Source organism: Sinohyriopsis cumingii, chromosome 4 (genome assembly GCF_028554795.1).
Source record: "Sinohyriopsis cumingii isolate HCF-2022 chromosome 4, ASM2855479v2, whole genome shotgun sequence".
Classification (NCBI taxonomy): domain Eukaryota; kingdom Metazoa; phylum Mollusca; class Bivalvia; order Unionida; family Unionidae; genus Sinohyriopsis; species Sinohyriopsis cumingii.
In genome coordinates this window covers 52,367,957-52,380,151 of record NC_142964.1, presented here as the reverse complement: position 1 = coordinate 52,380,151, position 12,195 = coordinate 52,367,957, and the positions used below count along the sequence as shown (strand labels likewise).

Genomic DNA, 12,195 nt, shown 5'->3' with positions numbered 1-12,195 from the left:
TTTTCCATCACACTTTCCCTTCTACTATACAATGTTAATTCTGTTTGAGATTAAGGGATGAAACTTGGTAATCCATATACTTCATTACTAAATGGTGTGTCACATACCAAATGTTCGTTTGGGGGGGGGGGCATGTGGCCAAGTGGTCTAAAGCGCTCACTGTTACGGATCACTACCATCTCACCTCTGTCTGCATGGGTTTACGTTTTCGGCTCGGCCACTGTGGGTATGTGAGGAAGCTTGCCAATAGTTTCTCATGGGTTGGTGGTTCTTTCTGGGGTTTTCCTGCGTTCTTCCTCCACCATTTATACTAGCTGCCATGTATAGCCTATCTTGTGCTGAAAATGGTGTTAAACCCTATAGCAACAACAACCAAATTTGGGGTCCTAATTTCAAGGTCAAGTTCTCAGCTTAGTATCTAACATTTTCTTTGCACTTTCCATTCCACACTATAATTCTTTAGCTGTTTGAGATTATGGTGTAAAACTAGGTAAACTTTGTGTCACATTGGGGTGGTCTTCAAGGACAAGGGCATGGCCCAATATTTTATGTTTCCATCAAACTTTCCCCTCTGGTCTATTACTATAAAGCTATTTGAGATTAAATAATGAGACTTTATATCCATGTACATCATCTTTCCTAGGCTCGTTGTGTACAACATTAGGGGCTTTATCGTCAAGGCCATGTTCACAGCTCAGTATTTAATTTTTTACATCCGACATTCTCTCTACTCCATAACTTCAGAGCTGTTTAAATGATGAAACTCTGAATACTCAGTGTCCTCATTTGAAGGCATGTTGTGTGCCACACTGAGGGTCATAGTAAGTTCAAGGTCATTGTCATGGTGTTATAAGTTGAATTTTTCTATTTCACTTTTCTTTTCATTCTATACTTTTAGAGTCAATTGAGATGAAGGGATTCAACTTGGTATAACAATATACATCTCCAAAAGGTGTGCACATGCCACATTTAGGGTTCTACCTTTAAGGGCAAGGTCACAGATTAATAGTTATGGTTCAGTCACATTTTCTTCTCTGTTTTCAAATGGCTGAAGCTTGTTACATGTTAAGACTAAAAGATGCATTGTGTTGCATATTCAAGGTTTTATTTCTCTAGGTCAATGTTACAGCTTAATAGTTTCTTTTTCATTTCTGCTTTAGTTCAAAAGCTGTTTTTAGGTTGAGGGATGAACCATGGTACACTTGTTTCACATTGGGATCACTCTTGTGTATGATGTATTGCCATTGGCAGTGTCACTGATCAAAACATTTTTTCTTCTTTTCTACATTTTTCATATAATGCCCATCAAGATCATGCAATTAAAATTGGCTGCTTTTGATGACTGCTCAGTAACTTTACACTTCTTTCCTAAAGTCCTTGCCAGATTTCATTGCTGTAAACAGGAGCTGCAATTTCCAATATGCTGCCCTTAATGTCAGTGTAAACAATCAATGCTTCATTTTAGTTTGCAATTTATTTTAGCCATGATTCTCTATGAGGTTGTGCCATTCTCTTTTTTTTCAGTTTATACAGATGCAGTTTTGAATGAAATTAAATTGTCTTAGGTAATCTGATTGTTGGAAATCCTTAACTCCAGATACAAAATGTAATTAGCCCATGGTGACCCATAATAATCACATTGTATGGCCAGCTGTCATTTGTCTGTCAACAGTTTGGTTTCCATAACTTCGCTTGTTTACTGGGAATTATTGATTTGTAATCATATTTAGTATGCAACTTTATTTTGATGAGACCAAGGCGGAGTTTGAATTCTGGGCTTTTGTATTCTCATTTAGATAGGTCATAGTGTCTGATTGCTGATTGTAACTTTTGTTTCTGTAGCTTAACTCTGTTAAGGATTGTTGGAGTTCAACCAAATTTCTTATGCAGCTGTATATTAATGACACATTGTATGAGTTTGACTTGCTTTTCATGACCAGTTAGCCCCCACCCACCCCCCATTCCCCATCCTCCATACTTTGGTTTCCATAGAATAAAGTTTCCAAGATTTTAATTTTGTTCAAATGTAACATGCAGCTTTATATTGACAAGAATTTCCAGCATCCCCATATGTCATTTACAGGAATTTTGTCCTCTGGCTAAAAATCCACCTGGCTTCGGTTTCTTCAGCGTATCTTTACCAGGTTTTGTTGGATTTCAACCAAATGTGGCTTTGATATTGATCATATGCTGAATAGTTTTATTTCCAGGTTTCCTTGATATAATTAAAAGAACTATGCCCCTAATTTCATGTCTGCCTCAATTGTGGCTTTCACAGCATTATTATACCAGGGACTATTGGATTTCAGATCAAGTTAACAGGATCTTGAATGCTTGATTTTAAGCATTCCATGACCTTATAGACAGGAGCTATACCTTGTGATTGCCTGTTGCACTGACTTTGGTTTCTTTAGCACATTTTCACCAAATTTGCCATGTTGGTATCAATGAGATACTGAGTAAGCTTGATTTTCAGCATTCCACAGTATCATTTTGATGAGTTATTCTGCTAACTTTACATCCTAGTAATACTGATTTCTTAACTATGGGTTTTAAAACTTAAATCTTATTTTGTATGCACCATGATATTGATAAAACCTGGAATTAATATGATTTCCTGCATTCTATGGCATATAGAGGAGTTATAGCACCCCCCCCCCCCCACCAATCATCAGTCCTCTTGACTATGGTATCCCAAAAAATTACTTTATCATGAGTTTTGAATTTCAGCCAAATTTGGCCTACAGTTTTATTTGCATGAATTTAATTTACTGCAGTCCACATTATTTTTTGAAGAGCTAATAATAATAATAATAATAATAATAATAATTCTTTATTTATAGAGGGTGACTCATTAGTCAAGGACTATTCTCTCTTGAGGAGAGTATAACAATGCACATTCTATGAAGATAGAAATATTTACTGTTTATTTTAACAAAAATACTAAATTCCATTATCTATTAGAAGCACATACATACTCATAATATCTCTTCTTAAATACTCTAATATCTTCAGCAAATTTTACAGAAGCTTGTTCCACAGAACTGTACCAGAGTATTGGAAGCTCTTTTTAAATTGCTGTGTTCTTGGTTTTGGTGCTAGAAGGTTTCCATGTGATATTGATCTCTACTGGTATTGTGTTGAGAAAGACCTGAATAAGTCCTGAAGATACTCTGGTGCCGTTCCATGTAGACATTTATATAAAAGAACTGCCTTGTGAAAATCTATTCTGTCATATATTGTGAACCATTTGAGTTCTGTAGAAAATGCTTTTGAGGGATGATCAACAGATGCATCTAAAATTATGTGTGCTGCTCGTTTCTGAAGTTTATAAATCCTGTTAAGCTCATATTTAGCACAGTTTCCACATACATTTGAACAATAATCAATTGTTGGAAGAATATATGACTTGTAGTATAGATTTTGAGTTTCCATATGTAAATATTTCTTGATTCTGCTGAGTAGGGCAGTTTTGGATGACAGTGTTTTACAAAGCTTATCAATATGGTCATTCCATAATAAATTATTATCTACAGTCACACCTACAAGCTTTTCATGTTTAACATTTTCTAATGGATGATTATTTATTGCAATAGATAGTTGTGGGTTCCCTAACTTGTATAGCTTTTGTGATGTCCCCAAAATCATAGATTTTGTTTTACCTTCATTAAATACCATCCTATTTTGTTGTGTCCTACTTTGGACTCTAATAAGGTCTGAGTTTAATTTCATTTGGATAACTTCAGTATCAGAGCTAGATGTATACAAAGTTGCATCGTCTGCAAACAAATATGTATTTGTGGATATGATTCTGCTTGCCAGTCATTCTGGCTTTGGTTTCTGCTGCAGCATTAATTTACCAAGGATTGTTAGATTTCAAAGAAATTTTATTTTTACCTACCACTTACCTTAACTTTATATGATTTGGATTTAGCATCCCACATCTTTTGGAGTAGTTATGGCCTAAGAATGTCTATTCTTCGAACTTTGTTTTTCAGCACAAGTTCTTTTCTGAGCAAATTGAAATTATTTGGGGCCTATGCAGTGAGCCCATCATTAATTGCTATAGGCATTATACTAATTGCTATAGGCATTATACTAATTGCTATAGGCATTATACTAATTGCTGTAAGCATTATACTAATTTCTATAGGCATTATGCTAATTTCTATAGGCATTATACTAGTTGCTATAGGCATTATACTAGTTGCTATAGGCATTATACTAGTTGCTATAGGCATTATACTAATTGCTATAGGCATTACACTAAATTAAGCTCAGATATAAAAAGGCACAGGAATCTATCAAGTCTAGTGTTGATGCTCAGATCCCTAAGGCAGGGAACAATTTGTCCTCTTAAATGCCATATTTTCAGGACACCAAATTTAAAACAGCAAAGAAATTTGATACTAATAGTACATAAAGCTCTATAAAAAAAACCTAGATAATATTATTTGCTTTGATACATTTGCCATCTTGGCTCTCTGCACTCACTATCTTCTAGTGTTTAATATAATAATTACCATATTATTCTGAATTATATGTTTTAAACCTAACATTGCATGGATTCTATGTTAAACTGCTTTCCTGAATTATATTTTTGTTAGGCTAAAAATGCACTCATTCAGTGTCAAACTTTGTTCTTCTGAAAGTTTTTCACCTCAGACATTTAGTCCATTTGTCATCAATTCAGCCTCAAACATGTTACTCTATCAGTTATCAGCACACTTCAGTTTGGCAGACAACTACAAATCTTGAATGTTTGATTGCTGAATATGTTGCTTCAAAATTTAAAAAAAATTGTATTCACATTTTTAGCTTTGAGGGATTTCATTCAGTACCTCCAAGCCTATGGGTGAGTGTCCATCCTGGGTAATCATATTAGAGACTCGTAACTATTTGGTCTAATACAAATATGAATATTGACTGAAAGTTCCAAAAATAAAATAATTTTTTCAGCAGGTCTAAGGACATTTTAATTAATTATAAATTAACTAATAATGAACATGTGAAGGTTCAAAGTAAGCAAGGCATTACAAAAATGTCAAAATGCTACAGTTAAATGTCTTGATAATCCTTAATATGACAATTAATGAATAACAAGATTCAAATTTTCAAATGCAGTCTAACAGTTACTGCTGCATGAAGTATACATTTAAGCTTTCAGAAAAATGAATTGCTTGGTATTGTCAGCAGGTAGATGTATTTTGTTTGACAAGATGTTGCCAGCAATGGTGAATAAACGTTCACTTGGGACACTTGTTGAAGGCGCTGCTAAATAACTTTGGGCTAAAGAACGAAGTTAAGGAAACCTGTCAACATTGGTCTGCCACCAAGACACTGGATCAGTATTCCTTGGTGTACAAGGCTCATTCAGAAATTTGTTAAATTGCTTGTCGATATGAATTTTGCATTGAGTCTCATGAGGTCCAGAAGTCATCAGATGCACTCCTAGCTTTCTTACTGGGTGGATTTTCAGATTCCACTGGCATGCGGTTGACAGTGTCAGCATCTTGAGATTGAGGTAATGACACAGCTGTTAAAATTTCTGTCTTAATTTAATTTTTTGTACTTCAGCCAAGAAGTTCAGTATGAAACAAGGATCAAACCCTGTAGAAATTACAAAATGTTCATGATCAAATAGGCCCAAGAGCCTGTGCTGGAGTGCTGATATAACTTCTGCAACAACTTTCTTGATTCCATCATCACATATGTCTCTCTACAGATACAGCAAGATGATTTAAGTTACTGGCAATACTATTGTCAAACAAGCTTTTGTACTTCTGATCTCACAATTCAGTTGTTCAGAGGGCTTCAGCAATGTCACAGTGTGAGACATCATTTTCCATTGATTGTCATCAAATTCAGTTCTCGGCGGTCTTGATCACCAACTTCTACATTGAACAATGAGATTGCATGTTTTTGTTCTGTGAGATTATCTAACATATAAAATTTTGAATTCCAATGAGTTGCGACACCTTTTCATAACTTATGCTCAGGCAGTTACAGTTCTTGTCGTATTTCATGAAGGCGAGCAGTTGCTGTCGCAGAATGTTTAAAGTGCCCAACTAATCTGGGGGCAGAAGTAATAAGCTCTGCTAAAGATGACTGGCGGAGAATGGCATTATGAATAACAAGCTGTAATGTAGGTGAAAAGCAGCTAACATTTTTTGGTTAGCTTCATTCATGGCCTTTACCATATTTGCACCATCATAATGTAATACAACATGTACTTTCTCTCTTTCAATATTCCATTCATTCAACATTTCTGTCAGCCAAACACAATCCTGTAATATAGTCACAATGAAGACCTACAGTTTCTTGCTAAAAACTCTCATTAGTCCATTAAGGTTGATAAAAGATTTGGTGTTGAGCTGTTCATGTATCTGTGATCAGACAATGAATTTTGCTTCATCAATATGTGACTGGACACAAGCCTGTTGTTGTTGTACATGTCAGGAATTATTTTCTTGGAAAAATATTTCCTGCTACTGTCATCATTTTGCCAATGGTAAGATGTATTTTGTTTGCCTCAGAACTGTCTATTGCCTGTCTTTTTTTGGCTGCCATTTTAGTTATTTGATCTGGATGTTTGCCTTAACTGACAGTCTCGCTTTAGCTGCAGATTTTTCATTTGTTGCTGATCTTTGAGATACAGAATATTTGTATTCCTCAGGATGTTTGTATGACAAGTGATTGTTGAGTGGAGATGTTGTAAACAACTTAGATGTAACACCACTGTATGACAAGTGATTGTTGAGTGGAGATGTTGTAAACAACTTAGATGTAACACCACTGTATGACAAGTGATTGTTGAGTGGAGATGTTGTAAACAACTTAGATGTAACACCACTGTATGACAAGTGATTGTTGAGTGGAGATGTTGTAAACAACTTAGATGTAACATCACTGTATGACAAGTGATTGCTGAGTGGAGATGTTGTAAACAACTTAGATGTAACACCACTGTATGACAAGTGATTGTTGAGTGGAGATGTTGTAAACAACATAGATGTAACACCACTGCATGACATAATACACATTGCTTTGCTGTCATCCTTTTCAAACTACACTGAAAAATTTCCACATTGGTCTGTGCTTTTCCATAATGATGATTGTAAGCCTATTAAAAGTTTTACTACTTATTGCACATACACCAGTGTTGAATGACTTAAAACCAAACAACAAGACACATTTTACATCTAATACAACAGTCAGAGTGTGACTGCCACTCAGCGATGCATGCAGGTGGCAAGACCCACATGCCTGGCTTGTTCCTGAATGCATGAAGACGGCAGGACCAAACCAACTTGCTAGTTTCTGAAGGAACCAGCTGCTTGCCTCCTGTCTAGCCAGCTTGAGTAAATTAACAAAGCTGATTAAAATGAGTCTTCTATTCACGAAGGTTGACCTAATTGTGCTATTTGTATTCAGCTGCAACATACTATTCAGCTAAGTACAAATACCTCATTTAATAAATTGTTCAGAACCAAAATGAATTCGAAGCGAATAATTGGTACAGGCCTCAATAAAATACAGTTTATAATACTAAAAGTAGTAACAAACTATTGTCTTGCTAAAATTAGTTACAGAGTACAGTATGTATATATCCACTGGCCTTTCATGTCACTTTTATGTTATTATTTTGTATGCTTTTTCTTCACCAGCAAAATAACAAATTTCACTTAGGTCAGGAAGGAGTCCATTGATTTTTGGGTCAAAAGGTAAAAGATCCTAGTCACTGTGAATGAAATCAATGATATTTGTTCTGTACAATTACTTTAGTTTTACAATACATACCAGGAGCACCTTTTGTAAATGGCTTGCACTTGTAGTAAAGAAGTTACTTATTGATTTGGGGGTCAAAAGGTCAATGGTCAAGGACAATTTGAATAAATAAAAATGGTTTTATATGCCTATATTTTAGTTAGTTACCCTGTATCTTCACCAAATTTTGAGTGACTTACACATTGGTTAAGAAAGACATCATTTGGTTATAAGGTCAAAAGTTGAAAGTTCATTGTCACTGTAATGGAAAGAAATTAAATAGTTTTTGAAACATTACTTTTTGACAATGTATCTAGACCAATATTTGTGGAGAGCTTGCACTTAATTTATATAGGAGGCCTATTAATTTGGGATATGCAATGTCAAAGGTCAAGGTAATGGTGATTGTGACTCAAAGAAAAATGGGTTTTCCAGATGGCTGTCTTGCACTTGGGGTAATAAAGAAAATGGTAGAATCTAGGGTAAGAGGTCATTTTTATGGTAAATCTGATAAGAAAATAATTGTGTGTGCGCATTAAGTTGAGTTTAATACAGCATAGCATGGCTACATTTCCAAGCCATTGAAACCCTTTGGTTATTAATCTCCAGTCAACCAGACCCAAATAGTACCTACAAAGAGGACTAGTAAACATATATAATATGACATTCATTATAACCTTGTTGCAGAGTGTGTTGTGCATCATTCATTGATCAGTGTCTGTCAACATTTGCTATTTTATGCTTCTTCTCAAAACAGCACTTGGCCAGTTTGAAACAAATTTGTCCCAATGCGTCTTGGCATAAAGAACATTTAGATTTGCACAGATGATGATGACCACCATTACTAAAAATATAATAACTTGAAATGACTTGTAAAACCCACTTGATAGAATTGCACAAAGCATAATGACATTAAGGATATTCCTATTATTTAAAATACAAATAGAATCCATGTCACATGGCTGCCATTTATAAATATTGAACAACTTTTAAATGTCTTCTCAAAAGTGCTTAAGAGAAATTTGACAGAAAGCACTATGGCAAGAAGAACTTTGACAGAAAGCATTCTGGCATGAAGAACTTTGACAGAAAGCACTCTGGCATGAAGAACTTTGACAGAAAGCACTCTGGCTTGAATAACATTGACAGAAAGCATTCTGGCATGAAGAACTTTGACAGAAAGCACTCTGGCATGAAGAACTTTGACTGAAAGCATTCTGGCATGAAGAACTTTGACAGAAAGCACTCTGGCATGAAAGACTTTGACAGAAAGCACTCTGGCATGAAGAACTTTGACTGAAAGCACTCTGGCATGAAGAATTTTGACTGAAAGCACTCTGGCATGAAGAACATTGACAGAAAGCATTCTGGCATGAAGAACTTTGAAAGCACTCTGGTATGAAGAACTTTGAAAGCATTCTGGCATGAAGAACTTTGACAGAAAGCACCCTGGCATGAAGAACATTGACAGAAAGCACTCTGGCATGAAGAAAACTTTGACAGAAAGCACTCTGGCACGAAGAACATTGACAGAAATCGCTCTGGCATGAAGAACATTGACAGAAAGCACTCTGGCATGAAAAACTTTGACAGAAAGCACTCTGGCATGAAGAACATTGACTGAAAGCATTCTGGCATGAAGAACTTTGACAGAAAGCACTCTGGCATGAAGAACTTTGACAGAAAGCACTCTGGCGTGAAGAACTTTGACAGAAAGCACTCTGGCATGAAGAACTTTGACTGAAAGCACTCTGGCATGAAGAACATTGACAGAAAGCATTCTGGCATGAAGAACTTTGACAGAAAGCACTCTGGCATGAAGAACTTTGACAGAAAGCACTCTGGCGTGAAGAACTTTGACAGAAAGCACTCTGGCATGAAGAACATTGACAGAAAGCATTCTGGCATGAAGAACTTTGACAGAAAGCACTCTGGCATGAAGAACTTTGACAGAAAGCACTCTGGCATGAAAAACTTTGACAGAAAGCACTCTGGCATGAAGAACTTTGACAGAAAGCACCCTGGCATGAAGAACATTGACAGAAAGCACTCTGGCATGAAGAAAACTTTGACAGAAAGCACTCTGGCATGAAGAACATTGACAGAAATCACTCTGGCATGAAGAACATTGACAGAAAGCACTCTGGCATGAAAAACTTTGACAGAAAGCACTCTGGCATGAAGAACTTTGACTGAAAGCACTCTGGCATGAAGAACATTGACAGAAAGCATTCTGGCATGAAGAACTTTGACAGAAAGCACTCTGGCATGAAGAACTTTGACAGAAAGCACTCTGGCGTGAAGAACTTTGACAGAAAGCACTCTGGCATGAAGAACTTTGACTGAAAGCACTCTGGCATGAAGAACATTGACAGAAAGCATTCTGGCATGAAGAACTTTGACTGAAAGCACTCTGGTATGAAGAACTTTGAAAGCATTCTGGCATGAAGAACTTTGACAGAAAGCACTCTGGCATGAAGAACTTTGACAGAAAGCACTCTGGCATGAAGAACATTGACAGAAATCACTCTGGCATGAAGAACATTGACAGAAAGCACTCTGGCATGAAAAACTTTGATAGAAAGCACTCTGGTATGAAGAACTTTGAAAGCATTCTGGCATGAAGAACTTTGACAGAAAGCACCCTGGCATGAAGAACATTGACAGAAAGCACTCTGGCATGAAGAAAACTTTGACAGAAAGCACTCTGGCATGAAGAACATTGACAGAAATCACTCTGGCATGAAGAACATTGACAGAAAGCACTCTGGCATGAAAAACTTTGACAGAAAACTCTCTGGCATGAAGAACTTTGACAGAAAGCACTCTGGCATGAAGAACATTGACAGAAATCACTCTGGCATGAAGAACATTGACAGAAAGCACTCTGGCATGAAAAACTTTGACAGAAAGCACTCTGGCATGAAGAACTTTGACAAAAAGCACTCTGGCATGAAGAACTTTGACAAAAAGCTCTCTGGCATGAAAAACTTTGACAGAAAGCACTCTGGCATGAAGAACTTGACAGAAAGCAGTCTGGCATGAAGAACTTTGACAGAAAGCACTCTGGCATGAAGAACTTTGACAGAAAGCACTCTGGCTTGAAGAACTTGACAGAAAGCAGTCTGGCATGAAGAACTTTGACAGAAAGCACTCTGGCATGAAGAACTTTGACAGAAAGCACTCTGGCATGAAGAACTTTGACAGAAAGCACTCTGGCGTGAAGAACTTTGACAGAAAGCACTCTGGCATGAAGAACTTTGACTGAAAGCACTCTGGCATGAAGAACATTGACAGAAAGCATTCTGGCATGAAGAACTTTGACAGAAAGCACTCTGGCATGAAGAACTTTGACAGAAAGCACTCTGGCGTGAAGAACTTTGACAGAAAGCACTCTGGCATGAAGAACTTTGACTGAAAGCACTCTGGCATGAAGAACATTGACAGAAAGCATTCTGGCATGAAGAACTTTGACTGAAAGCACTCTGGTATGAAGAACTTTGAAAGCATTCTGGCATGAAGAACTTTGACAGAAAGCACTCTGGCATGAAGAACTTTGACAGAAAGCACTCTGGCATGAAGAACATTGACAGAAATCACTCTGGCATGAAGAACATTGACAGAAAGCACTCTGGCATGAAAAACTTTGATAGAAAGCACTCTGGTATGAAGAACTTTGAAAGCATTCTGGCATGAAGAACATTGACAGAAAGCACTCTGGCATGAAGAAAACTTTGACAGAAAGCACTCTGGCATGAAGAACATTGACAGAAATCACTCTGGCATGAAGAACATTGACAGAAAGCACTCTGGCATGAAAAACTTTGACAGAAAACTCTCTGGCATGAAGAACTTTGACAGAAAGCACTCTGGCATGAAGAACATTGACAGAAATCACTCTGGCATGAAGAACATTGACAGAAAGCACTCTGGCATGAAAAACTTTGACAGAAAGCACTCTGGCATGAAGAACTTTGACAAAAAGCACTCTGGCATGAAGAACTTTGACAAAAAGCTCTCTGGCATGAAAAACTTTGACAGAAAGCACTCTGGCATGAAGAACTTGACAGAAAGCAGTCTGGCATGAAGAACTTTGACAGAAAGCACTCTGGCATGAAGAACTTTGACAGAAAGCACTCTGGCTTGAAGAACTTTGTTTTGAACAAATAATGCTGATCCACCATCAGACATTCTCAAAATATGATCAACAGCATTTGATTTTTTTAAAATAAAAATTCAGAAAAGCTGCTTAACAGAATTTTATCAAATTTGATAGTAATCATTCTACCTCATACATCGACAGCATTTAAAATTTATACAGATCAGTATCAAATATGGTTACTTTACTAAAAATAAAATAACATTTAAAAAACTTTATCCAAAAACTCATTGTTCAACAGAAGTTGATGAACTTTGGCAGAAAACATC

General features: G+C 36.5%; 1 protein-coding gene across 1 annotated transcript in view; it reads left to right on the top strand.

The window, feature by feature from the left end:
• LOC149801160 (intermembrane lipid transfer protein VPS13A-like) overlaps nt 1-12,195 on the top strand; it is a 354,720-nt gene that overhangs the window by 33,523 nt on the left and 309,002 nt on the right. The window lies entirely within an intron of this gene.